Source organism: Brachycentrus maculatus, unplaced genomic scaffold (assembly GCF_059751285.1).
Source record: "Brachycentrus maculatus isolate JH-2025_06_01 unplaced genomic scaffold, ASM5975128v1 h1tg000003l, whole genome shotgun sequence".
Lineage (NCBI taxonomy): Eukaryota > Metazoa > Arthropoda > Insecta > Trichoptera > Brachycentridae > Brachycentrus > Brachycentrus maculatus.
The window spans coordinates 957,642-984,477 of record NW_028280758.1 but is presented as its reverse complement, the minus strand read 5'-3'; the positions used below and the strand labels follow the sequence as shown (position 1 = coordinate 984,477).

General features: G+C 30.9%; 1 protein-coding gene and 2 non-coding genes across 4 annotated transcripts in view; 2 read left to right on the top strand and 1 right to left on the bottom strand.

The window, feature by feature from the left end:
- The window catches only part of RapGAP1 (Rap GTPase activating protein 1), a 562,680-nt gene that overhangs the window by 468,878 nt on the left and 66,966 nt on the right, over positions 1 to 26,836 (bottom strand). The window contains exon 1 of one of the 2 annotated variants that reach the window (XM_088265190.1): positions 9,188 to 9,549. The exons of the other annotated variant lie outside the window; for it this stretch is intronic. The gene's annotated coding sequence lies outside the window, so the exon portion shown is untranslated. Of the gene's footprint in view, positions 1 to 9,187; positions 9,550 to 26,836 lie in introns of those variants that run through there. 2 annotated transcript variants of the gene reach the window in all.
- Positions 17,527 to 17,600, top strand: TRNAT-AGU (transfer RNA threonine (anticodon AGU)). The gene has a single exon. It is a non-coding gene; the product is annotated as a tRNA-Thr (tRNA).
- On the top strand, positions 17,923 to 17,994 carry TRNAE-UUC (transfer RNA glutamic acid (anticodon UUC)). Its single transcript has one exon. It is a non-coding gene; the product is annotated as a tRNA-Glu (tRNA).

The window sequence follows — 26,836 nt, the reverse complement described above, 5'->3', positions numbered from 1 at the left end:
TTCTTATATTCAAATTTATTTAGCAGTATTGTTCTGATGTTCAAATTTATTTAGTAGCAATTTTCTATTGTAATATTTCAAATGACATGTTGAATTGAATGTTTTCCATATTTGAATTTGAATTTTAAAAAAGAACCCTTATTCACTTGTTTATCATCCGCCACACATGATGCGTGGTTTTAATAAGAAAAATTTCATTTCCCCCTCATATGCGAGTACAGAACATTTCTCCTTATCTCAGGAAGCAGGTGTGTGTTGTACCATTCTGTTTTCATCACTGTCAAAAAAAGATTCTCATGTTTTCGAGTTTTCGAGAGTTAAATATATTACTTAATACTTTTTACAAAGGAGAGACATGATAGTCTACTTCTCGACACAAAGATGTATTGTAATATTCAAGATGGAATTTGTGGGGAAACCCAAAACGAGATAATTTGATGGCACATATTAATATTTTAACTTCACGTACAGAAAAAAAATTACATAGGTGGGCTTATTGCTTAGAATCAATATCTTCCAAATATGTAGCTGTTTGCAATCAGAGGATATATAGCGCTTGAACATAAAGCAAAAATGAGGATGGAAAAAATCATAAATAACAATTTAATGGTGTATTAATGATGCAAGTACTTTAATTTAAATAATTCATGAAATTTACAAATTGATGATAGTAAAAAAGGCAAAGGGAAATGGTAGTTTGGGGAAGGAGGTAGAGGAAAAACTAAGGAATAAGATTTGCTGGACAGTTAGGATTCTAATGATAGATAGTAGTCTTATATATATATCGATGTGAAGAATAGGTATTTAGTTTTATATTCTAAAATTACTGTATGTTGTAAAACGCCCTTCAAGTGATTTCTTATATTATATGTATATATATATATATATGTATATATATATATATATATATATATATATATATATATATATATATATATATATATATATATATATATATATATATATATATATATATATATATATATATATATATATATATATATATATATATATATATATATATATATATATATATATATATATATATATATATATATATATATATATATATTCTCAATATTATTAATATTTAAAGCATTTACTTTGTGGTTAGTCATTTTTACTTATTTATTTTTTTACAAAAATGTTAATAAAATTAGTATATAACCACTCACCGAGATTTTTACGTCTACCGGTTTCGAGACGTACCCGTCTCTTCGTCAGGACAATCACTACCACAGCATGCAAACAATACTACCCTCCACCACCATAGCACCATTTACACACTCAAAACTACACAAAATGTCTAACACATGCGATTTTTGGTCGACCCGAAGACCAACATGCACTATAGTTTTCAATACAGACATGCGTTACGAGCCGAGGTTAAACGTGCATTAAAGGGTGCGAGGTTAAAATGCACGTCTGTATTGAAAACTATAGTGCATGTTGGTCTTCGGGTCGACCAAAAATCGCATGTGTTAGACATTTTTTTAGTTTTGAGTGTGTAATTGGTGCTATGGTGGTGAAGGGTAGTATTGTTTGCATGCTGTGGTAGTGATTGTCCTGACGAAGAGACGGGTACGTCTCGAAACCGGTAGACGTAAAAATCTCGGTGAGTGGTTATATACTAATTTTATTAACATTTTTGTAAAAAATAAATAAGTATATATATATATATATATATATATATATATATATATATATATATATATATATATATATATATATATATATATATATATATATATATATATATATATATATAAATATAAATTGTAACAAAAAAGTTTTTTTCTTCAGGGATATCTTTTCACAGTTCGTGTACCACATAATTATTTATTACGTGCTTTCCTTTTATATCAAAGCACCTATTTTTAATTTATTTTAAATCATTGAATTTCAGAAAATGTATGTAAAACTAATAAAGATCTTATTTTCGACACGACGAAACATTAAGTTTATAACGCATACATTAACTAAAACACCGGTGAATTTTTTATCCCAATTTTCGATCTTTAATCATTTTCTTTAATTGTAAATAAAAAAAATTAAAAATTGTTTTCGTATTTTTACTTTTTGTGAAAATTAGATACAAAAAAATTCTGAACGAAAAAATGTTTTTTTTTTAGTAAAACAAATACGCAACAATCAAATGATTTTACTTATAAAAATTGCACTCATGAGTAATCTACATTTCTCAACTTAGTAATGGGTTATGTTTATAGTATGCAATTAGCATTAATAATTGGTATTTGGTACGTTCGTATATAAATATGAATGTACAACATACCATATATACATGCATACATAAATACATATATTTACACAATGTACGCACATTACATGGAATAATCCACTCATAAGTTTCTTTCAGAATCATAAGAAAGAAACATCGATTCCAAAGACTAAAGATAATTTTAGTATTTTAGTACGTTCTAAGATTTCTTCTTAGGAATTCTAAGTTGCTCGAACGATAGATTGTGAGATATTTTATATTGAACAGCAAACGATAATATAAAATTAATATACATATTTTATATCTATAAATATAACAGAAGATCACATCATATGAGTATTCATAAAACTACATGACAGTTTATAAATTTGTTTAAACTTCATGTACAGAAACTAAATAAGTATATTGGCCGGCTTATTGCTAAAAAGTAATATCTTCCAACCAAACAAAAACAGACTAGTGATATTGATCAAAACGTTTGATACCATATATTGTTTGTAATCAGAGGGTAGATAGTACTTGAACATTTAAAAAAACATAAATTACAAAAGATGATAATAAGGAGGGCAAAGGAAAAAGGGAGTTTAGGAGGTAGAGGGAAAAACTAAGGGAGGAGGTTTGATGGAATGTTAGGATTCTAATGATAAATAGTAAAATGTTTCAAAGGTTTCTTAAAAGTAATTAAAGAAGGTGCACATACTGGACATTATTTTTAATATACTATTTTTATGCCTGTTTAAATGTCCTGTTAACATACTGGACATTTAAACAGGCACAAAAATAATATATTACATGAAACAAATTATGTAATAATAAATTGGCGGGTATGTAGAAGGAGATGCATGAATGTGGAAAAGGCAAAAATTGTTTGCAATGACAGATTGGTGTAGCATTCTACTCTATCTGCCTACCCCTGAGAAGGAGTGGCGTGTTGGTTAGTTAATTAGTGAGTTATTTCATAAATTTATAGTACGTGTTAGCAATTAAGTGATATTATTTTATACAATAAAATACCAACCACTAATGTAGTTTTTTGCACATGAATTTTATTTGAACAGCTGATGATCTCGGTTACGATGAAACCCGGTTGCTGGTCAAATTAATATGAAAAAGACTACAAATTGTAATTTTATTCCTTAAAATGAATTTCCACCAAGAAATGTCAGTACAAAACTTAAATCTGATATTGTTTTGGTTATAAGAAACATTTATTGAAAAAAGGATGTATTTAAAAATCTATTTTTAAATACACCGTTTTACCTTTGTAACATATGTGTGTAGGTATATATACATTTCAACGCAGTAGTTTAAAATACAAACGGTAACCATATGTATTACACCCACCTTCCACATATACAAATCTGATATTTGATAGAATGCGATGTATGAAGATCGTAGATATTATTATTATATCTTACAAATAAGGCAAGACAAGTTCAATGTAATGCTTTTAAGAAGGGAGTCGCCGCGTCAGGCTATTAAACAAACTAAAATATGTACCTAAACAGTTTTGTCCGCCTCTGTTGTGTAATGGTTAGCGTGTTTACCTACTATGCTGGAGGTCCTAGGTTCGATTTCCAGGGGGGGGTGTGAAAATAAATATTAGTGATTTGACACTTCATTTATTAAATATTACCCTTGACTGGTCCCTGAAGTGCAGGAGTGATCACCTTGCCTTCATGTAAGTAACGATAAAGATACTGCGTCAATACGATGTGTGATACAGTGCCCTATGCACCATTGGGTGCGGAATTGGGTTGAAAAAAACAGTTATGTAGGTATCTATTGAATTTCGCAAAATTGTTTAAGTCTACATATAAGTGGAAGTAAAAGGCGTTTGCCTTTAAATATTAAATACTTACCAAATAAAGACATCGAAAGACATCTCGAGGAAGACCAAAAAATTCATGGATGCTACAGAAAGATGAGATGATTCAAAAGCATGACCTAGGTGACGTTGTATATGACAGGACCTTTAACCTGAGGACGAGGAGAGCTGACCCTAATAGTCTACAAAGACGATAAGTTGGGATGGACCAAGGAAGAACAATTACTCGTGACTCCCCTCTTCGCATCCTAACTTCATAACATATTATTTTATCTTTTTATGTTATGCTCCTACGTTAGATTTTTTTAAACATCAGAATGTTTGCAAGCGTGTGTCATCTTCAAATGCTTATGAGATATTATGCGTTGTAAAATAAATAACGATATGTACTTTGTATATTCTTGTAGAACATCATCGTTAAATTCGAGTTCTTATTGTACACCCATGTCATAAGTTTATTATTCTTCAAACCCTTATCCGCACTCCAATTGTGCATAGGGCACTGCATCATATAAACGCAGTGTTATCTTGATCGTAACGCATGAAGGAAAGGTGATTAGCCCTCCGCTTCAGGTACCAGTCTAGGGTAGTATTGAATAAATATTAGCGTGAAAATATCACTTTTATTTATTTGACACCCTCCGGGAATCGAACCTGGGACTTCTAGAGCGGTAGCCGAGCGTGCTGACCATTTCTCTACGGAGGTGGACTCAGTGGTTCTGACTCGTCAATAATAAATAAGATGAAACAGAGATAAGAACAGAGACAATAATAAATAGATGAATAGAGATATTTATTTAGATAATTCATTATTTGCGTCAGAGTAAATGCCATTACAAAATAAACACTTTTACTAAGGCCTTACTCGCAATAATACAATTCATTAAACATCCGGCTACGCTGAGAGCTGAACGTCAGTAGTCCACGCCCGATTTGTTTAAAGGAATATAAAAAAAAATTATATTCCTTACCTTTTAGTAACTCATTTCTTTTCCAATTATTAAACTTATTTCGAAGAAAAACTTATTTTTTGAAAACAAAAAGGGTTTAAAAAAAAAAAAACAATTAAATCAAATGTTACCTGGGTTTTAAGATAATACGGTTGAGATTAATCGTATGTTCGACCTCAACCTTACAATCATCAGAAAGTTTACAGCTTAGTTATTAAAAGTACGCTCAATTGTTGATATGTAGAAGAGAAAACAAGAGCAACACAATTTTTACACAGGTGTAGAAGAGAAAACAAGAGCAACACAATTTTTACACAGGTGTAGAAGAGAAAACAAGAGCAACACAATTTTTACACAGGTGTAGAAGAGAAAACAAGAGCAACACAATTTTTACACAAGTGTAGAAGAGAAAACAAGAGCAACACAATTTTTACACAGGTGTAGAAGAGAAAACAAGAGCAACACAATTTTTACACAGGTGTAGAAGAGAAAACTAGAGCAACACAATTTTTACACAGGTGTAGAAGAGAAAACAAGAGCAACACAATTTTTACGCAGGTATAAAACTTTAAAATTACTTCCAGACTTTTATTTCTAACTATTCGGCATTTTGAAACCGGTTGTCGATCATTATTAGCACTAAATTAAAGCTACCAATAAAAAAGTTTTTTTGCGTAAATCAAATCAAGAGTAGGTACCTAACGATGCGTAACATTTTTAACATCATAATTTATATTTTACTTTTTTTCTTACAACGCTTGACTATATCCAGTAACTGGTCTGTAATAATTTTTATTTTTTTATTTATTTATGTAATTTAAAAAAAAATATAATTATTATAAAAACAGTACGTTTCAATTTAAAATTTCTAAGATACAACTAGCTGTAACCGATCACGGGTTACTGTGGCTTAGTTTGGTTAAATGGAATTGAAAAAATGCAACAAGAATATATTTGTAATGTATTATTTCACTATGCTTACGAAAACATGAAAATAAAACTCTATGAAATAACAATAAATTCGAAAATGCCAAGTGACAAAAGCTGTCAAGAAATACGCAATCATCCATGATCATTGCTGTTATGTTTAGTATTTCTTTTACGTACAACAGATGGCGCTGCCATTGGAGAAAACACTGAAGAAGATATAAGATTTTGAACAAATTAACTGTTACATATTTTCTTATACATTACATAAAAAATATGATATGAAAAAAATAATCCGTAACCAATTAAGAATGTTTATTTAAAAATTTTAATTTTAATAAATTTGACCCGACGAAAATATCGACAACCTTATTTGCGTCGTATAACAAGACCTATTATACATTCATACATTATACACCTATTATACAGACCTACATTATACACCTATTATACATACATGATTGAAATATAAAACTTAAATTAAGTAAATCATAGTAGTTTATATCTATAATTGGGGTGATTTTGCGTTGTAAAAAATGGAATAGATTTTTTTCTAAATGCACCCAAAATCACGTAGACCATCGCGTTAGATTAAAGACAGTATCTCAATTTTAAACCTGTAATTGAATTTGGTACCCGGCACGGATGGCGGTAACCGCGTAATAATCACGGTAGCCAAACGTACTAACCACGAGGCTACGGAAGCGATAAAATCACAATTTGTAGGTAACGTGAATTTACATACACATGGCCATTCACAGATAAATTGAATGAACTTAGTTACGTATGTTAACTGCGTTAAATTTGATACATTTACCATGTGGTAAAATAATAATTTAAATAATACATACAGGTTTGACTTTTACCTATACGCACTAACTAATGACGTATGGATACATAGTTTTCCACACAACGTAATCAATTATTTAATTAAAATTGATTTAATTCATTTCTCAGGGAGTAATTAAATATTGTTAGCGTTCTTAAAGAAAATCATAAAGAACCGCGAATAATTTGATTAACACAATTATTTATCGTAAGTAAATATCTTTCATGGGCATCGATTACATACGGAAGTTACCGATTTATCTACGTAGTGATTATATTTAAACCTTTTAATATTTTGTCTATGAAAAGCATTGTTAACTTTGTGGTATGGCAATATAACACTTTCCTTATCATTCGTCATTCACTTTGTGTAATACAACTTTAAAAAAACACTTCTTTATGACTACCGGTTTCAGAATAATCATTCCATCAACAGGTCAAATCTAAGCTGCTTGTAGAAATGTAGTCTGCATTTGACCTGATCATGGAATGATTATTCCAAAACCAGTAGTGATGAAGTAGTGTTTTTTTAAGTGGTATTACACAAAGTGAACGATGAATGATAAGGAAAGTGTGAAACCATTAAATTCATTTCATGACTGACATTTTGAATAACATGTCCATCCGTATTATCGGAAAATATAAGTTACTGGTGAAATAATCTAAATAATTAATGAGTAAACATATGTTTTTTTTAAACAGAAGAAAAGTTATTTATAAAATATATTTAAGTCGTTCATGAAAGAACGAAAAAACAAAAATTTTGTTGATTTAAAAAAAAGCTTAAAAATTTTGTATTCAGGCTTGTTTTTAAGAATAAGAAAATGGGGGAAAGACTTTATCAGAATGCGTTATTTTTGTGAAATTGTTATCTCAATCTATAAAAAAATGAACTTTCAGGACTTCCATTTTCAGGTTTTCAGCACACATTCAGCGTCGAGCTAGTTAAGGTGCTTCCACTGTCATGTAGTATAAAAAAATAGGATAAAGCGCCTTCGGGGGTCGTCCAATCTCAACAAAAGCCACACATTCTTAAAGAGAATATTTATATTGATATACATATGAATGATTTCAATAATTTATGGTGCTTTACGTATCAATGCTTTGACGAGCATTTTATTGAAAATTGGAAAAAAACACGATTTTTAATAAAAGGGTTTCAGTAAAGCACCTCTAAATAACATTAATTTCATTATTTGACTATGGGGTATCGATCTGTCGTCCAAAAATTATATCGATTTCCAATTATATCACTCTCTTTTGTAGAATCCATCTTAAATTTCGCATACATTCCATTACTTTTTTTGCGTGATATACTTTTAAAAATTATTCAAGGACAACTGCATAATTGCATATTCTCGGAAAAGTCTAGTCAAATATATATATATATATATATATATATATATATATATATATATATATATATATATATATATATATATATATATATTTATATAATATAAATATATATATATATATATATATATATATATATATATATATGTATATATATATATATATATATATATATATATATATATATATATATATATATATATATATTGGGTTGATGCAAAAGTTATGACCGTTTTTTATGATCCCAGGTAAAAAAAAAAATTCTTAAATTATGAAAAATATCTTCTTTTTTATTATTATATATTTGATAATCTTTATGTTAATATACATTTGCTGCCTTTTTGGGTTTAAGCGTTGAAAGTCAATGTGAATATGTAAATTATCGATTATTTGAATATTCACAACGAAATTTCATATACTTTTTCAAACATAAAAATATGACTACTTTTTGTGTTTTTTTTTGTATTAAACGATATTAAGGATTTACGTCGTTCACTACATATCTTATGTTAAATGTAAACAAGGAACCAAGAATCCCAAATAATAAGTAAAATAAGGTAACAAACGCCTTTGTAAACTTCATGTACATAATGAGTTTTCAGCATTTTCAGGAATCAAATTTATTATTTTTCAGCAAGAACCTCAAAGAATATATTTTCTCTGAAAATAATTAAGTTACGTAAACAATGAACAGGATGTTTCATAAACGGGAAATGATTAATATTGGAATAAACAGTTTATTTACAACCGATTTTATTTCAGAAATATATTCACGCACTTCCAGATTGCAAATTGGACGCAATTTCCACCTTATCAGTCATAAAAATAATATGTGTTTTATAAGTATAATTTATATCATTTTTGAAATACGGATGTGGAAATTTATTTACGTGTACAATTCGATTTATCCAAAATAATCTAAAGTTAAATTTTTGGATTTTTTTTTTATATTTACATACTTTTGAAACCCACATACGAAATATTAATATCACGATCTTTACTCGAGTCAAATAGCAATAAAAACAATTATTATGCAAGTAGAAAAAATATAATACTTACTTTAAACAAAAACCTAGATATTTTTTACTAATTAACACAACACAAATTCAAAAACACGCACGTACACTTACAAAACAAAACGCCAAAAGTATTGTTGCATTTTTTAAATACTTGATCAAATATTTCTTACACTTAGTAAATTCACTGTCTTAAAATTATAATATCACTAAATTCACAAAACAATTTAGACAAATTTAATTCAATTTAATTTCCCGCTAAAAACGCAATGTAAATAAACTTTTTTCAAACAAATGATAGCGCGTGCACAAGTTTGACAAGTATTCGAAATCGGAACGGAATAATCTGAATTCGTACGCGGAATTCCTCTATGGTCGCGTGCTCCCGCGCTCGTGGCATTAGTTCGACTGGCGGCCGCGTGCGGCGACCTGTCGCTCTGTGAAACATGCCTACTTATTCCGGCGAAGCGGTATTATTTGATCTTTGCTTCACGAAACCATATTCACTTAACATTTCTAGTGTTACTTGACTTGCGGCCAGTTAGTTTACGGTCGGAATAGGTCAAATGCGGCCAACGGAAATTTAACCTAGCCATAGAAAAATAGGTACGATGCACGGCGCATGTCAACCGACATCCTTTTTCAATTTTTCCGGCGCCCTCAAAGTTCACTTAACAATATATGTTACAAAACGACGGGAGCCCTTTTCTTTACTTTGAAACGATTGATTATCTTTGTCGTGTGACCACAGTTCTATAGTATTTTCTCGAGACTTAAAAAATGTAAATAACTTGAATCTTTGTTTAATCAATTTGTATTCACTTAAAATATTATTAACAGTTAATTGTATTAAATATTTGATCACACAGAACTGGAATTAATTCATCGCATTAACGTTATTAAAAAAAATAAAAGCTTCGTTTGAAATCCACTTAATGGAAATAATAAAAAAAGTAGTAAAATTTTTCATTTTCCAAAAATTGCCATAAACAAATGATTTTCACTAAAAGTTGGAATTTAAAAAAAAAATAATGTGGAAAATTTTGTAAATTTTAACGTAGCTCAGCTTAAGATAATATTTTATGTTGTAACTAATGAATCTGTAAAAAAATATTTTCATTTTCTTAATTTTTTCTCGTTATCTCGAAAATATGTACGGACATAAATCACAAACCATTAATTACCAATTATTACCAAGTATTACCAAGTATTACCAATTGAAGCACTAATAAACGACATACTCAATATTGAGTTAAAATAATATGTTTAATACTCTCTCTTTCTCTTTCCCCCTCTCTCTCTCTATCTCTCTCTCTCTCTCTGCCTCTCTCCCACATTAAATATTTTTTATTATTTTTTTAAGTTTCACTTCTATTATGTGTACGGTTCTACACGCGCAACTTTTAAACATATATTTTTTAAGTTAATATCGTTGCAGAGTACAATAGTGTCAAATTTTGTCTGAAACGAAAACCCTTTTAAAAAATTAAATCTGTGAAATTAATAAGCTTTACGCCAGTATTATAAAAAGGGCGATTCAAAAAAAACTTTTAAAAGCAGTATTTTGTTTTATTATGTGAAAAACGTGGCGTTTGAATATTGAAAAACAAAGCCATGTTTATTTTTTTCTAGCACAAAGGATCCTTTTTCTTAAACAAGCTCATAAATTTTAGATCTGCGGTTCACATCCATTCTATTGTTGGGATTTGTTTCTTTTTCTCTCCCTTTTTTACTTCCGGTAGGGCTCAAAGGGTAGTCAGGAAGTTCGTCGTAAAAGGAATCGAAACGAAGTGCATAATTCATTTTGCGAGTGACTTTCTCCTCGTAAATTGGAATAAAAATAAGTGATCAGAATGAGATCAACATACATCATGAATTAAAATAATAGATACGGCTTCGACTACTACTACTAGCTCTTATCCGTACCCAATGGTGCAAAGAGCACTGAATCAAATTGATTAATAGTTTTTTTATGTATTATATCCTCCGCCTCCGTAGTGTAATGGTCAGCACGCTCGGCTACCGTTCTGGAGGTCCCAGGTTCGATTCCCAGGGGGGTTCAAATAAATATAAGTGATTTTTCACTCTAATGTTTATTCAATATTACCCTGGACTGGTACCTGAAGCGGAGGGCTGGTCACCTTTCCTTCGTGTTAACTATCAAGATAACACTGTGTTTATATAATGCAGTGCCCTATGCACCATTGGGTTCGGATAAGGGTTTTATTTATTATTTATTATGTCATTATTTTATCAACCCTACGTTTCAGGTATGGAAATATTAAATGAATATAACAGTGAAAAAACATCCCACCATGGTAGCCAAATATTCTAAGCTTTACAGACTCTCTACAGACGGAAAACTTTTATTTATTTTATTTTATTCTCCATACCAAAGTCTTCTTCTCTTTTGTCTTCTTCTTCTTCGTAACCGTGTAAAAACAGCCAGTCTGTTGATGTCAGATTTTTTCTATATCTTTATTACTTGTCCTACTTTTCCAACAACGAAAAACAGAATTTATTTATAACCAATTAATGATTTTTTTTATGTAGATACCTTAATTAATTACTCTAATTACACTACGTACATTTGCGTAAATTTATTAGGAAACCTCTTCAGGCAATAAATTGAACGACGTGAATGAACCACCTTAATAATTAGTGATTATTGGCATTCAATTCATTCGGATAGAAATTCGAGTAATTAAAATTATAACTGTTTCATTTCACGCTTAGATTTCAGTACGTGATTATAACTCCTGCTATAAAATCACTAAGGATAAAACCAGATTATATTAAAACGGCTACACTATCTCCAGTTCGATAACAACATGCCATGTATTTGGATTTCGGCTAGTGATATTAGATCTTATAACCCTGTTCATTGATGTCACAATTGCTTATTTCGTGCAGGGGTTGTAAAACCGTTTGTATTACAGAAACGATTATTCTGAACCAGAGATTAGGGCGGTTTTACCCCTTCATTTGCCTCTGGGATCATGCCTGTAGTTGGGTCCCTGTCAGAAGAGATCACAGGGAGCCAGGATCCAAAGGGAGCTGAAATTCTTAATTAACTCATCAGGAAAGGATGTGGAAATACATCCCCTCCGTTATACACCTTCTGAATTAAAGCCGTTAACCTTCATTTGGTCGCCCATGTTTTTTTACACCGGTTACTTTTAAAATTATATTTTTCGACAGATAATATCAATGCAGTTTTGCGTTCTAAACTGCATTGATATTATCTGAATTTTTTAAGTTTTAATAAAGCCATACTCGCAATAATAAATTCCTACAGAGCTGGACGTCATGTCACGCCCAATTTTTTTTTAGAATACATATTGATTTTTTTTTGTTTTTTGGAATATGTATTGAAAAAATAATTTCACATTTTTTAAACTCCTTACCTTTTAATAACTCTTTTATTTTCAAAACTACATTTTTATTTAAAATATAACCTACTTTTTCACTACAAAAACGGCATTTACACAAAAATAATTTTATTTTTTGACATCTCATCAAAGATGAAGAAGAATATGAAAGTCTGGGCCTTAAACCAGCCGATGACGGTCGTCAGCCCCATAAATGCCCAGACTTCCATATTCTTCTTCATCTTTGATGAGATGTCAAAAAATAATATGAAAATAACTCCTGTAATTGGAGATAATCCAGATTTTGTGAACAAGTATTTGAACACACTCAAAATGTTGTAAAAACAATTTTGTCAAATGTAACCTGGGTTCAAAGAAAATTAAGTTGCTATTTAACGAATACTAGGCTTCAAATGCTTTCCTAATCAATTTACGAAAATGAACGTTAAATTTCAGACTTACACGTATCGCCCTTCAAGGTTACCCTGAAGGACGCAGACCCCAGGCAGACCTCCGGAAAGATGGAAAGACAGCTGGGAGTCAACATCCCAAGAGCGACATGCGGAGACACAAACAGATCCCTAGGATCTACAAAGAGAAGAAGAACGTTAAATGATTCGATGTTTACAAGGTATCCCTATAAAAAAATTAGTGTAAATAAATAAATTTTGGATAAAGAAGAGAGAAGAAGAAATATTTTTTCTGTTTTCTTGTTGAAAGAATAATTAATTCACTAACTAACCATTACGCCGCTTCCCCGCAGGGGTGGCCAGAGAGAATAGATCTTCCAATTCGACGTCCCTTGTCAAAATTTTAAATATTTTCATATACAAATTTTCCTTATCTGAATTAAAACAGGATTAAATAAAATACTATTCACGTGAAAATTGCACTACGGTGTTGTGATACTGGGATTCCTTTGTAGTGCAGCGAAATAGTGACGTCAGGGCTAAAATTCAGTATTCGGTTATCGAACCCGGCGTCACTCTGGCTAGAAGCCAAAAAGCCTCTCTCGGACTCTCCACCCCAGGGGGTTGCATTGCCTCCTCCCCTAGTGCGTTAGTCAATCCCCCATCGCTCCACGCCCGAATTTAATATTTAGGTTAAATTTAATATTTACAATTTGCAAGATCAATTGAAAATTTATCTCGCCATTAAAGATTAAATTGTGCATTTATCAGTTTTAAATTTAATTTACATAATTTTGAGTATGTCCAAATACTTGTTCACAAATCTGGATTATCTCCAATTACAAGGGTTATATTTCATATAATTTTTTGACATCTTAACATAGATGAATATGGAAGCCTGGGCATTTACGAAGCTTACGACAGTCATAGGCTGACTAAGTGATCACTTTACACACGTGTAACATTCACCAATTCTATTATTTCAATTCAATTACTTACTGACTTAATTGACGATATCCGGTATTGAAATCATTTGAGAAGAGGTGTTGGTAAGAATAGGACAGCTTTACACAACTTGGGTACCTACTTTTCGCGGAAACAAAATTGATTTAATATATTTTGTTTTTCTCGTTTCAAAGTATTTTTTAAACTTATTTTTTTTGTAACGTTACAACTTATTGTAAGATATAAGCGATCATTTAAATCTTAATATCGATGTATAACTTTTTTTAAATCGATTAATTTTATGAAAAAAAACATTATATGAATCGAAAAAATTGCACAACCATAAAAAAAATCCCTAACAAACAGTCTAAAACGTATCTGATACTTTTATAAATCATGACATCAGATCCGACGGATCCGGCATTTCTCGCTAGAGTATCGAAAACCGATATTTCTGATTTTGACAGCCAAGGGGTAAAAAGTTGAAATACGTTATTTGGGGTTAAAATATTGTACAAACAAGTTAATTTAAATAAACTTAGATTATTTTATTAACATTTTAATTAACTTGTCTTGCTTTTAATCAGCTTTATGAGTGTGAGGGTTGTTAGATTTTGTTGTGACAAATAAATAAAAAATCATGAGATTTCGTCTCTAATTTTACAGTTATACCTGCATTACTTTTTTATCACTCTACATTCCATACATCACTCACTCCTTTCAAGAACGTCATAAATCAAAAATCGTCGAATTTCAGTTGTGCATGTTTTCGGAATGCCCAGATAATGAACTATATCCCAGCAAAAGCGGCATATTTTTAACTTAATATTTACCCGCTACAGGACAGAAAGTGTTGTTTTTGCATTTTGAAGAAAAGGTGTTGTTTAATTATTTTTAAAAATAAACTAAATATTTTTCAAATGGAGAAAAAACCTTCAGGTTTTACCTAAAAAGATCTGTTGCACAGTAAAAAGTTCAATAAATGGCTTGATATTTATTTTTAATACGTCGTATTATATTTTTAAACTTTAAAAACGTTCTCCTGAAAAAACAAGTATTTTGATTTATGACGTTCTTGAAAGGAGTGAGCGACTTGATCTCTACGAGTACTTACATAGATCTCTTAAATTCCTCATTTACTATGGGTATGACCAATCTTTGAAAAAGAAAAATTTAAATTGGAAACATAATGTGCAAAAGAAAGTAATCAGTTGACAAAAATTGGTGAGGCAATAGGACATAACGATCTATTGGATTTAGTGGTGTCTTATTTAGCAACTATGACAAGACGAATAAGACAAGTAAATTAGCTATGTGACAAATCTTGAATAATATAAGATATTGAATCCATTGTGTCTATTGTATTGTTTTTGAGGATCTACCTAATTAATTTTATTACTATTTATTATGAACTTATTACATCCACTATCATTTTAAGACATATAAACTAAATATGCTGTAAATCCTTGTACATAATAGGTAAGGAGATTTTTCTAAGGCAACTAATAAATAAAAAAATTAAACATGGAAGTTATAATAATAACAAAAACGAAACAAATAACTTATAAGTGCAAAGCATAATAAATTACTGAATCGTAAAAAAAAATATATTGAAATGTTGCAGATATTTAAGTACAGAATATTGAATGCTGGGGAAGAAGTTTACATTCTATTAATAACAGAAAGGGATAATTTGTTCAAGTAATACAATTTGGTTGGAAGTCAAAATTCAAAGTCAAACTTAAAAGTTATGTTTGATTACTAAGCCTGAAGGCTTTGTTCATTTTCGGAAATCTGGGTTTGATGCCTGTTGAAATTAACTTATGTTTCAACCAATTAAAATCTGGCGACAGTCTTTGAATAATTTCCAAGAAATTATCGGAATAAATAACAAAATACTATGCGGTTAATACTTTGGTATTGCTTATTTTAAATGGTGAAATAAATAAATTAGTTTCTTAAAAATCGAAAGGAAAAATCAGAAAAATCTTCACATGTCTGTGAAAAACCATATGTGCAAATGTATTTTATTTTACCGCTTATACTCTCTTTGGTAATTGAAAAACATTTTTTTCTAAACGATTTAAAAAAATATATATGTTCGTAATATGTGTATATAAAATCAAGAATACTAAACCTATCTAATTAACTAATTAACTAATTAACCCTCACGTCGCTTCCCGCAGGGGTAGGCAGAGATAATAAAACGCCACGCCACCTTGTTTTGGCAAACAATCTTCACTTCTTCCACATTCATGCATCTCCTCATACATACCCATCGATTATTCCACCTCCTGACCTGAGTATTTTAAAGTATTTGATATATTTGATCAAGACAAGTTTTCCGCGGTATTCCTCTGCTCCTACTTCCAACTACATTTCCCTCAGAAATTTGTTTTACTATTTTTTTTTTCACTAATTGGTTCCACATGTGGAAACTATCTCAACACTTTTTTCCTATTTATTGACTTGGCGTTTAATTTGTAGAACTCCATTTTAATTTATGTATTAATTTTAAATCAAACACAGATTTTTTGAGTTTACTAAGTTGTATTTTACTAACAAAAAACACATAAAAAATTATATTGTGACAATTGTTTCGCCTTGTTAGGGCATTATCAAACGAATGTTTGATAATGCCCTAACATTCGTTTGATAATGCCCTAACAAGGCGAAACAATTGTCACAGTATATTTTTTTATGTGTTTTTTGTTAGTAAAATACAACTTAGTAGACTCAAAAAATCTGTGTTTGATTTAAAATTAATACATAAACTTTTTTCCTATTTTAATGAACCTATGTTGTTTTGAAATCGGGAAAATTGTATATAATTCATCTTCTATAAAACGTTTATTCAAATAAATCAAATTTTAATTTAGATTTTTTTTGGTAATTTTTTTTTACAATAATTAATACTCAGAAATCTTGGAATACGAATACACATTAAAACTACAATACTTTACTTTTACTAGCACGTTGTATTTTTTGGCGATTTAGTTTAAATTCCTTCCTGTTAAACTGCCGTTAATTCTTATCCAATATTTACTTATATATAATTTACGTCAAATATTAATAAGTGTTTGGAAGTTTGTAAACTAATAATGAATTGATACATGTAGGACCGTAAACTTAGACCTGAAACATACCAAATAAAATTTATTATTCAGATTTACATTAGTTTGTAGTTTTACTTAAACAAAAATATTTGCTAACGCAAGTTCGATAATATCTGTGATATTAATAATGATATCATGTTTTATTAATACAATATTTTTTTCACGTTTTGGCCCCTAGCGGCATTTTCCGGAAACATTGAAATATGTAGAGAATGTTTATTAATTTAATATTACCAACAACAAAAATCTACAAGCACGTATCCAAAGCGTTTAAAAATAATAAAAAAAGTGAAAATTCTAATAAAAAGTCCTTTCTGCGAGTTTTTTGTGCGAATCAATTTATTTCATCAGCTTCAATAAACTACTACAATGCTCCTAGCGGTATTCAACAAAAGCTCATAGTAAAATGCAATCAGTGAATGTTTTAGAATTATGAAAATAAATATGTATTCTTAAAATTAGTATCTACGTGCGCTACGTTTTATTTATTATAAATTTGTCAACAGTTCTTATTTTTCATTTTCGTCAACGCGCAACGTCGGCGCCGTGGCTTAGTTGGTTAAAGCGCCTGTCTAGTAAACAGGAGATCGCGAGTTCGAATCTCGCCGGGGCCTAGCTGCTCGGGATCGGGCAGCTCGTAGCTTTTTGTGCAAAAATAATAACGTAGTTCCGGTTTTTGTTCCCAGTAAAAAGCGTATTTTTGCATAAATTGTATCTAATATGTTTATATTATATACAATGTATCCAAAATTTATTAGGTAGGAAAGTACTTTCATGAATATACACATTTTTTTTTAATATTCAATTTTGTTCACTCGTATATAACAAAATCATTTGAACAAAATGATTACATACAATGTTGGCTAATACGTCATCAAACTTACGATCATTTTGCTTGGAGTTTTATAAGTAAACTTATTGACGACCAACTTGTCCTCCCGTATGGTCTAGTGGCTAGGATACCTGGCTTTCACCCAGGAGGCTCGGGTTCGATTCCCGGTACGGGAAATCATTTTTGTTTTATTATTATTATTTAAATTGATATTATTTTTAAATTCTACAAATCAACAACGCCGTTGACGCACAAAACTTGCGTTATAATAAAATTTATTTGTTACATGTACATGGAAAGCACTGGGCCCATTTAAACCTGTATAGTTATGTTAATAACTAACTAACTAACCATCCCACCGCTTCACCGCAGGGGTAGGCAGAGAGAATCGTACGCCACACCACTCTATCTTTGCAAACATTCTTCGCCTCTTCCACATTCACGCATCTCCTAATACATAGCCGACGATTATTACAACTCCTGACCCGGCCGCTTTCAAGTATTTGACATACTTGATTGTGCCAAGTTTTCCTCGGCCTTCCTCTGATTCTTTTTCCAACTACATTCACCTCATAAATTTAATAGTTATGTTAATATGACACTGAAATTTCGTGAAATGGTTTATGTCATCTACATGCCAACTGCATAAATTATTTGCCTTTTTTTCAAAACATGCCATTCCAGACATTTTTCGAAACGGGGCTGTAAAAAAATCACACAATCATGCGACTTGTTTTAATTAGTCTGTCTATTTAAAAAGACGTAAAAAGACGGAACGGAAGATGGGGAATTCTAAGGTCAGAAGCGTACACCCGATGAATAATTCATGTTCCCTTCGTCAGATTCACAAAGGGAAATCCTTCGAGTAAGCCTAGGAATTCAAATTTCCTAACCAAAATATTAACAGCCGACGCCGAGGTGCGACGGAATAGTATGGCAAATTTCAATTTCGGCCTCAGGTTCAAAATATGTAATTTGACAGGTGGTTGCTTAGCAACGAATGAATTTAACCTCAAGGCTGACAACTATTGTTATCTTCCTGCGAAATGCAATATATTTACTTAACATACCACACAATGAAATTTAAACGCTTTTATTTCAAATTTAGGCGGGAAAATGGAGATAAGATAAAAAATTTAAATAAGAATAATCTGGTTTTATTTATTTAATACATTAATTCATTTATTTATTTAACACTCTATATACCGCTGCCCACACTTAAAACACTGTAAGGGACATTTTTTTTTGTACTTCGTTTTTTTTTGCATTTTTGGATTAAGTAGAATCTACTTAGTCCAAAAATACAAAAAAAACGTACTTCAAAAAATGACCCTTACAGTGTTTTGAGTTTGAACAGCCGTATAGATGAATAAATTTATGATATTACAAATCAATAAATACATATTATTTATTTTAATCAATGTTTTCCGGGAGAAACAGGGCATTTTTCATTTACAAGCATTAAAAATGATCCCTCAGACGAATGTGTGGCAAAACGATGTTTGATAGATGTTCGAATGATGAAATAAGGAAAGAATGTAAGGCTGAGATAAGCATTATCGATAAAATTAAGAAAGGTGTGTTGAGATGGTTTGGACATGTGGAGCGTATGAGTGAAGAAAGAACGGTTAAACAAATTTATGAGGCGAATGTAGTTGGAAAAAGAAGCAGAGGACGACCGAGGAAAACTTGGCACAATCAGGTATGTCAAATACTTGAAAGCGGCCGGGTCAGGAGTCGTAATAATCGTCGGGTATGTATGAGGAGATGCATGAATGTAGAAGAGGCAAAGAATGTTTGCAAAGACAGAGTGGTGTGGCGTTCGATTCTCTCTGCCTACCCCTGCGGGGAAGCGGCGTGATGGTTAGTTAGTTAGTTAGTTAAAAATAAAAATATGGATGTTTTTTTGTAAATCTCTAAAAGTTATTAAGCGATTTCTCTGAAATTTTGGCGCATCGATGCATTTGAATAACCACGTTTTTATATTGTTATATTTATTTTATATGTAACATGTGTGACAGGCAAAAACACGATATATTTAATGATGAAAAACCAACTTTTAGGAAGTAATGGCAGTAGCATCTGTTGAATTAAACACTCATACACGTTATTCTATTCATTGCTCATGGCGGACAGCGTGCTTCTTAACAGCTTACAATATAGTGTATACTCAAAAACATTACGAAATTTAACATATTATTTAAAAAATGTTCTCTACATAAATCTCTGTTTTCTTTTCAATTTAATTACACTGAGCCACAGAATGCTGTGTTCAGATAATATAAAGTAAATATTGAGAACTTAAACAATTAAACTAAAAATGTATCTTTAAATATTAAAAAAAAATATTAATTAACTCTGTATATAGTCGTTACTTAATGTTAATCTAAATGCAAATGGACGTTAAAAACAATTTTCTACGTCTAGATTCATAGTTATAAGTGAATTTCGTTTATTTTTTTAAATTGAAAATGAAAGTAAGGTAATTTCATTTAAACGCAGTCTTAATATATTCTGTAACGGCCATAATTTTGATAGTATCCCATAGTTAATTTGTAATCAGCTTTAATAAATACGTAGGTACTTATTTTTATATAATATAGAATGTAATACGTTCTTTATACTTCAATACATAAATTATTACATACCTTTAAAAATAATTGAGAGTGGAAGCCTTTTTCTACTGCATAGAAAGTTACACTAATTTGGTCGATTTTTAATATATATCCACTGGTAATACAAAATACTTGGTAATACAAATAGAATGAAAAAAAAATACAGTAAAACCTCGATATAACGGGGGGGAGGCGATGTCCATTAAAGGCGAAAGGCCGATAAAAGAAGGTTTAAAATACTATAAATCCAATTAAAATATGAATACAGTATTTAAATATAAATAAAGATACAGTTCACAAACAAAATTATATTCATTGTATTCGGACACTCGTCGTGAAGTGACGTCGCTGTTTGATACCGACTTGCTTTCGGTAATCCTGCTTTGAAAAAGGAATCAAGTTTTGCTTGCACTTTTGAAATATTGGGACGTAATTTGTGGCATCATGACCGCTTAAAATTATTTACATGCAACGACACTTGAATTTGAGCATGTATAATATTATTCTTCTCCAAACCCTTATCCACACCCGATGGTGCATAGGGCACTGCATCATATAAACGCAGTGTTAGCTTGATGATTAACATTTGAAGGAAAGGTAATCAGCCCTCCGCTGCAGGTACCAGTAGATATAGGGAAATATTGAATAAATATTAGAGTGAAAAATCATTTATATTTATTTGACTCCCCCTCTTGTGGAATCGAACCCGGGACCTCCAGTACGGTAGCCGAGCATTCTGACCATTACATTACGATATTTCGAGGTTTTATTGTATTTGAATCCATTAAAGAACGCTTGTTTGATGAACCTTTCCGGGAGTATGGACGTAAATGAACGTCGGTGCGAATTTTCTTCAAAGGAGCATCGACGTTAATGAACGTCGAAGTCTATTTGTCAGTTGATATGATGTAATTTGTATAGTAATGACTTATGTGGATATTTGTATTTAACTTTGTCATAATATAAAACCTAGAAATGTTGAGTTTTATTTTTTATTAAAATTATTTTTACATAATTTCTATCTTCATAATACAAAGATTTTATTTAAAAAAATACAAATTCAATGTCAAAAAAAACACTCCCCAGAGAAAGTCGGACATCAATTATTGTACTCTTAGAAAGGTTAAAAAATGTACCTCGAATCCTTAGTATGTATGTAAATCGTTAGTTGTTTAGTATGCCGATCTTTCCCGAGAATCACAAAAGCGAATAAATGTTACCTGAGATTTAAAGCTGCAACCCTTCGAAAGGGTTTCCTTGTAAAGTTACCAGACTATACTTCATTATCCGTCTACATTCAAAAAAATAAACGGGCGCAGGCGAGTCGAGATAAAATAACGAATACAGTAAAACCCGCCTCTAGCCGGTTTCATGTTTTTGTATTTTCCCTCACTTTAACACTTTAACCTACCGGTTTCGACAAGAACCTCGTCATCAACATTAAAAAACTCATAATTAATTACATTTCCTTCCAAAAACTTCCACACACTCCACTAAATAAATACTTTAAATGTGCAAGCTTTTTCATAAGATTTTGTGTTGTAAAATACTGTGTTTTTTCAATACATCTTTCATCTAGACTAAGGGACTATTTAAAGATATAAAAATCAAATCAAAGATAATAAATATGTATTTATATTATATATATATATATATATATATATATATATATATATATATATATATATATATATATATATATATATATATATATATATATATATATATATATATATATATATATATATATATATATGTATATATATATACATACATATTTACATACGAGTACATAAGACATTTTTATCTTAATGACACTTTTACCTAGACGGTTAAAAAAGTCAGATTAAAAGTCACATCGCGTGAGTACAGCCAGCTGTCTAAATGGCAAACAAAGGTTACATAATTACTTGTAACTGATCGACTTAATCACGTTTTCCCTATATCGAGTGGTTTAATAAGCTCCTACTTACATAACTTCTTAAATTCTTGTTTGCAGAGTGTTTCATTACACCCCCCCCCTCGCAAACCCGTTCCACACCCTAGCGCTACCAACCCCCACCATCGCACAGAGCCTTAAGTAACCCCCCGCCGTACTCTGAATAGCGCTTCTCAACTATAGTATAACCATAGGCGGAACACGGTTAGGTACCAGATTAAACAAAACAGTTGGTCCAGTCGCTATGTACCGTTTTTTTTTTATAAAAGTTTGTTGATTAAATACAGATGGCAGGTCGTAAGCTCTGTAATAGCTAAGTCTTCAGTATAACCATCTCATAAATCGATTCGTATCTGCGAAATATCTATTATATATCTTGAAAATCATTCCATAATTTATCCGGTATTGGAATTCAAATATTGTCTTTATATTTTTTTAAATAAATAAGCGTTAATAACATTATCTCACATCCCCTGAAACAATGAGCTTAAGTTGTGTAGAAAAAACATATGAAAATAAAAACAGTGTTATGTTAGTGACGTTTAGTATTGTTTGCATGCTGGTGCAGTCATTGTCCTGACGAAGAGACGGGCACGTCTCGAAACCGGCAGACCAAAATCTCGGTGAGTGGTTATATATGTTTTGAATATTGAAATCATTAACTTTGTGGATTATAATGACATGTAATTTTGAGAAATATAAAGACTTTGTTTTTTGAGGGTTTAAATTAAACCCTGAAGAGTTTCTGCTCAATAAAGAAAATAAAAAAGATAATACTAATAAAACAGTTTCTGCTCAATAAAAAGCTTCTTTTAATCTCACCAATAGATGTCTCTAGTGAAGTTCTTAGTAATTCAAGAATAATGTTTCAAAATTGGTCCATATATAAAGAACTTCCAAGAATTTGAGTAGTGTGGTTGTCAATAATGGGTAGAATTGGTGAATATTACACGTGTGTAAAGTGATCACTTAAACCAGCCTACGACGGTCGTCAGCCCAAACTTCCATATTCTTATTTATTGATTTGGCGTTTAATTTGTAGAACTCCATTTTAATTTTTGTATTAATTTTAAATCAAACACTGATTTTTTGAGTCTACTAAGTTGTATTTTATTAACAAAAACACATAAAAGATTATATTGTGACAATTGTTTCGCCTTGTTACGGTATTATCAAACAAATGTCGTTTGATAATGCCCTAACAAGGCGAAACAATTGTCACAATATAAATTGTTTATGTGTTTTTGTTAATAAAATACAACTTAGTAGACAAAAAATCTGTGTTTGATTTAAAATTAATACATAAATTCCATATTCTTCTTCATCTTTGATGAGATGTCTAAAACATGTTGAGAATGTTTGATTTTGGAGCTTCCATCATTCAAGTGCCCTTGGAGAAGGGGTCGGGAGAGACCTATGGGAATAATTTACCCTTTATACGGCTGTTGGAGAGGATTAGGCAAGTCCCTTAGAGAGAGCAAGACCCGTAAGGAAGGTAAAGCCTCCGAATACGTCACGAAAGCACAAACGTGTCGGCACAAAAACTCATCGTCCTTAGCGACGATACTAGAACCTAGCAAAGTGCAAACAATGCCATACGTGACAAATATTTTCCCAGCGAATTTGTTGGATAATAACAACATATTTCACGAGAAAATGGAAACGTCTCACGCTCAGTTAGATCGTAATTTATTTCACTTTTTTACTACATTTTTATTTACATTATACGACATATAAATCGCAAAACTTCATTGCGTAATATTTTAAGAGATAAACCCAGTTCGACGTAACGATTGTTTAAAGATGACATTGGCTCCGTAATTTGGGTAGGTACCACTTTCTTAAAACCCCCATTTACGCTGGACCAAGTTTGGCTCAACGACAAAAAAGCTTGAGTTCAACTCCAATTGAAAGTGCGGTGTCCAATACGCTTCCGAAACGCCAAAATGACAATTAACTTTGCATTATCTATTATTGTACATACATTTTTTCTTTCGACCAATATCGGAAGCTAAGCTAAGTTTTTAATAGATAAAATACTTGAAATGATGCCTTTGTTGGTTGGTTACTTTCTCCTGTACGACTACGATATGTTTGTATCGTATGTAGTTTTTGGTCCACAGTAATAATCAAAATAATCAACCGATAAAACTAACGCACAAAACACACATAAAAGGCATTTATTTATTTCATTAATTTATTCGGCTGTCACTTTGTGGTAAAATCTAACCAATTTTTAATTAATGTATTACTTAGTAAATACCACTTTTTCTCAAAATCTACTGTGACACGTGTTTCGATGCATTCCGCAACATTTTTTAATACGGTGTTTGAAAATGATGCGGAATGCATCGAAACACGTGTCACAGTAGATTTTAAGAAAAAGTGTATTTACTAAGTAATACATTTATTAAAAATTGTATTTTTTTATATGTAACATGTTCGTAGGTAAATCTGGTTAAACTTTTCATAATAGTCATATTATTGTTGTAGTCATACAATTCAGGTTGCATTTAATTTTTCTTTTTAATGCGTCAAATGCAATTAAATCATATTACGTGAGAGTTCATTCCAATGTCATTTTGCACGTAGCTCGGGTTACGTGCAAAAACGCTCTGTGCGCAAGTTATTTATTTTAAAATAATAAGATTAAACTTTCTCTTTGAAATTACAACAGGAAGTGTTATGGCTTAATCTTTTGAACGTTTGTACTTAACTGCTCGAATTAAGTGGAAGCAAGGCGGTTTCTTTGAAGACAAAACACGCCCATTAATATGGAGGTATAAATTTCCCTAAAGAGGAAATTTTCTCTGGAAGGGAATATAGTCTGACGTAATTATTTTTACATGGATTTTACAAAATTATAAATATAATTAAATATATTTACATATATTGATGCTTTAAATCATGAATGGGGAACCTTTTCATTTCAATGATCACATTCATGAAAATGAACATGGAACTGGCAAAGGAAGGATGAAAGCAGAGTGAACGCTGTTGAAATGCGCTCCCTCAGACGAATGTGTGGAAAATCATTGTATGACAGAATTAAAAACGACGATATAAGAAAAGAATATAAGGCTGAACGAGGAATAATTTAAATGATTAGGAAGAGTTCTTTGCGGTGGTATGGACATGTGGAGCAAATGGATAACGAGAGAATGACTAAGAAAATATATGTGGTGAATGTGAGCGGGAAAACAGAACGTGGACGACCGAAAAAGACTTGGCACGATCAGATCAATCAGACCCTAAAATCTGGCGGTGTCAAAAGTCTGCGTAATCGGAGGTCATGTATGACTAGATGTATGGATGTGAAGGAGGCGAGGAGTGTATGTCAGGACAGAAGAGTGTGGCGTTCCATCCTCTCTGCCTACCCCTGCGTGGAAACGGCGTGATGGTAGTAGTAGTAGTAGTACATTCATTTATCTGATTAATGCCGCATTTGTAAAAAAATCAAGTCCATCTGTTGACTACTTTTCGAATTTTACAGACACAAACATTTTTTACAGTTTTACAGACACGGAAGATGAATTTTTAAATATATTATACAGATAAAAAGGTTTTTTTTTTTAAATTGTCAAAAGGCAAAAGTATCAGAATACCCAAGAGTCCGCAGGTTCTCCTTGGTTTAGATCAGTGATTCCCAAAGTGGTCTATATCGACCCCCAGGGGTCTATGACAACTTGCAAGGGGTCTATGTTTTAATTTGAATTTAAAATATAAATGTATAAAACCTAACATGTGTGGTTCAAAGTGAGTAACACTACATATACCGGCTTTCAAAAATACATTTGAAGTTAATGAATTTGATAAAAATCAATATCAGGTAAGGCAAGGGGTCTACGAGATAAAAGAGTTTGGGAACCTCTGGTTTAGATGGTAATTTTATCGTTGAAAAAAGATATGTTTTTGGAAATATCAGTTCGTACTCAACGTGTATGTTTTTTGTTCTCTCTGATTCCGCGGCTTCACATGTAAGGCAATGCTTTTGAAAGCATAGATTTATTTAATATATTGTTATCCACCTTGAAGTCGGTACTTTCTCAGTATTTCTTCTCCATGTTATAATGGATAAATCTAAACGTTGTGTTTCACTCTCTCTCGATGTTTGCTGATGGTGTGTGAAGGAGACGTTTATTTACCAGCGCTTACTATTTGTTATATTAATATTATTTTATGTCAAAGACTTTTTGTTTCTCTATTAGTGTTTTCATCAGTGTATTTTTATATTTCTATTAGATAGTGTATACATATATGTATGATGTTAAAGGTATTAGCCGTTTAATAAATAATTTAATGAATAAATATTTGAATAACTGTGTAAATATACAAAATAAATAAAATTACACGTAAAATTTACTTGATGTAACAAAAACTGGTGAGTGTTCAATTACTACGCTAAAAAATTACATTTTTTTTATGTTTTTTTTTCTTCATATAAAATTCTTCTAATAAAAAGAC